This window comes from Octopus bimaculoides, chromosome 10 (assembly GCF_001194135.2).
Source record: "Octopus bimaculoides isolate UCB-OBI-ISO-001 chromosome 10, ASM119413v2, whole genome shotgun sequence".
NCBI lineage: Eukaryota > Metazoa > Mollusca > Cephalopoda > Octopoda > Octopodidae > Octopus > Octopus bimaculoides.
In genome coordinates, this window is record NC_068990.1 from 49,849,218 (window position 1) to 49,852,777 (window position 3,560).

Here is a 3,560-nt window from a genome sequence, read left to right on the forward strand (position 1 = left end):
ATATATACTGTTGTGTCTGGGGAGAGTCATTTTCTTATTGTGCCTTAAAATTTAACACACTCACCGGTAAAATTTCCACTTATTTTTCTTTTTATTTTCCTAAAATTTTCGTTGCATCTTGCAACCTTATCAATAATCTTGACCGTCCGTTATTTATGCTGCGTTCTTTTTTGCTTTTGTTTGTTTTTGCGCATGTGTGTGTCTCAGTGTGTATGTATGTCTGTGTGTGTTTGCATATGTATATATGTATGTATGTGTATGCATATATGTATGTATGTGTGTGCGTTTGCATGCATGTATGTATGTGTTCTGCATATTCCTGTGTTTGTGTGTTTTTTATGTATGTGTGTGCATGTGTGTATATGTATGTATGTACCTCTGTCTCCTTGTGTGTGCATGTCTGAATGTGTGTGTGTGTGCGTGTGCGTGTGTGTGTGTGTTTTGCTGCTATGTACCATGTTTGTATGTATGGGTGGACATGTTTCTTTGTGTGAAGTAAAGTGTGTGTGTATATGTGGTCATGTGTTTCAGTCTCTATTTGCGTATGTAGTTGTCTGTTCATATACCCTATGTACCTACCCATCTGTATGCAGACCTGTTTGTTTACATATACATATATGTGCATGTACACACACATACACCCACACACACAGACATACATACATCTATCTGCATAAAAGCCCATTAACTGTTCTACTCTACCTGTGTAAAATGTGGGTATGGGATATCTATGTATATTTCCTATTTAGTATTGGGGAAGTTTCATTTATAAGGACGTACTCTTAGAGTTGGGTCTTTTGGGTGCTTGGATAAGATGCGGATGCCATGTTGACCCAAGTTGCCTCCATGCTGGTCTTTAGCATGTTGGTAGAGTATGGAGGACTGTTTTTTGTCATCATATTGTCTCATATGTTCGTTTAGTCGTTCCGCAATGCTCCTAGATGTTTCCCCTATGTATGTCATATTCAGGTCTTTACAAGCACCTTCCATGCATTTTATGCTGTAAACTACATTTCTATTTCTGCAGTTAATGCCAGGGCTAATCCTACATACCATGCAGTGATAGAGGTTCTAAATGAGCCAATCATGCATTTTTGCCATTAATGTTTCATGTGAATTGTTGCACATCAACACCTGCAGGAGAGACATGAGCAAAGGAGGAGATTCCAGAGGGAAGATGTTCTGAGAAAGGACTGGACATAGTGGTTACAGTAGGGAAAGAGGGGTTGGACAAAACGAGGATGATGAAAGATGGAAAGATGAGTGATTTAGGAGCAGCTGATTGGTCTTGTATCTACAAGACCAATCAGCAGAGGCTATTGTAGTAGCAACAGAAAACACAGAGAGACAGAGGAGATAGCATAACTGTAGGTCAAAATCTGAAGTGTGTCCATTAGTGAAGAGATGCCAATAGGTGGATGACGTTTTTCTGGATTCAGTTCAGGATGTCATTGTGCATAGTAGCATCTCTCTCCCAGATGTCAGCACAGTACTCCATTGGAGGTCTCACTTGAACCTTGTAGGGGCAGTTGTTGGAAACTGAAATATCATTTGACTCTAAAAAGGAGGCCTAGTCTTTGAGATGTGATCCTAGCTATGCTAAGGATGTGGTTTCCCCTGGAGACATCCTCAGTGATAGTGAGGCCCACCGTTGGGAGTAACTGCAAGGGCTCAAGCTGAATACTGCTTATGATTAGAAGGAATGTGCTTGAGTTTTTTTTCTGTTTATTGTATGTTTTAGTCCCTAAGAAGCATTCATTTTTTTCTTACTTTCTTTATTCTTTCATTCATATTTTCTTTCTTTTCTCCTTCCATCTTTCTTTCTTTCATTTATTCATCTATTTCTCCCTTCTTTATTTTTAAGTTTCCACATGTTACTGTAAAGACAAATGCAGGATCTTCAAAAGTCATATACAACCTGCAGCCTGCAGGACTTTTAGAACAGTATGCCTAACGAAAAATTACCCTGAATTTTTTTAGTAATGTGGCCTACCTAATGATCAACCATGTCTCATGCAGCCCACTTTTTGAAAAAGTTGACTGAGCCTAATCTCTTTGTTTGGCTGGATGTCCATCTAACCACAGATTTGTCTTTCTTCCTGTCACTGAATTTCTCTAGCCACAGAGATGTTTATCTGACCTCAGACTTTTCTTATTAAACACAAATATACCTTTTAGTTTGTCTGTTTCAAACTACAGATTTGTCTGCCTGTCTTCTTGCCAGTCCTCTTACCTGTCAACATACTTGTCTCCTGTCTGTCAATCTGCCTGCCTGTCCAGTTGTCAGTCTCTCTAACCACAGACTTATCTGTCAGTTTCTCAGTGTGTTTGTGTCTAATCACAGACTTATCTCTGTTCTTTCAGTCTCAAACTTGTCTATCTACAAACTTATCCGTCATTCAGTCTATCTGTGTCTCTAATCCCAAACTTGTCTGTCTGACCATTTGCCTAATTGTAAACTTATCAGTCTGACTACCTCACCATCTGTCTGTTTGTCTTTCACTTTTGTCTGCCTAACTCTTGTCTGTTTGTCTCCTGTCTATGTGCCCTTTTGTCTCTTCCCCCTCCACTCCATCTACTTATGTGTCTGTTTATTATTCTCCTTGTCTATCTCTCTCCCCTCTCTTTCTCTCTATCTTTCCTTTTCTCTCTTTCTCTCTCCCCTATATCTTTCTCTTTCTCTCTTTTACCATCTCTCTTCTTCTCTATGTCACTACTGTGTTGAGTAAACCAGTAGCCTGTCAGCTAACCAGCCAACCAATCAGCAAGTTAGTCTCTCTCTCTCTTTCTTCTTCTTCTTCTTCTTCTTCTTCTTCTTCTTCTTCTTCTTCTTCTTCTTCTTCTTCTTCTTCTTCTTCTTCTTCTTCTTCTTCTTCTTCTTCTTCTTCTTCTTCTTCTTCTTCTTCTTCTTCTTCTTCTTCTTCTTCTTCTTCTCTATTGCCCAGTTAATCATATCTCCCTGCCTAACTGTCTGACTGTTAACATTGTGCCATTAGTGAAGATCAGAAATGACATCATCATAAACAACATTATCCACCACAACATGACACATCTGAGAAACATAGGAAGAAGGATACCTTTCTATTAGATGTTTACAGAAAGATGCAACTGGTTCACACATGTAATGGTATGTATGTACATTTTTTGTTTGCATGAATGCGTGTATATGTGTGTGAGTGTGTATGTATCTATATATGTATATGTATGTATATATCTATATATGTATATGTATGTATATACATATGTATATATGTATATGTATGTATATATATATATATGTATATATATATATATATATATATATATATATATATATATATATATATATATATATATATATATATATTTACATACATACATATGATGATGATATATATATACATAATGTCTTCATATGTCTCTTTGTATCTACATACATTACACACACAACACATACAAACATATATATGTGTGCATAAATGCACACACACACACACACATATATATATAGATAGATAGCTAAATATAATACATATACATTTGCATATATATATATATATATATATATATATATATATATA

General features: G+C 36.5%; 1 protein-coding gene and 1 long non-coding RNA gene across 3 annotated transcripts in view; one reads left to right on the forward strand and one right to left on the reverse strand.

Moving 5' to 3' along the window:
• Nucleotides 1–3,560, reverse strand: part of LOC106878624 (protein IWS1 homolog) — an 863,399-nt gene that overhangs the window by 281,713 nt on the left and 578,126 nt on the right. The gene's annotated exons all lie outside the window — the stretch shown is intronic.
• Nucleotides 2,955–3,560, forward strand: part of LOC106881924 (uncharacterized) — a 56,725-nt gene continuing 56,119 nt past the window's right edge. The window contains exon 1 of the long non-coding RNA XR_008265057.1: nt 2,955–3,127. This is a non-coding gene — a long non-coding RNA (uncharacterized LOC106881924). The remainder of the gene's footprint in view (nt 3,128–3,560) is intronic.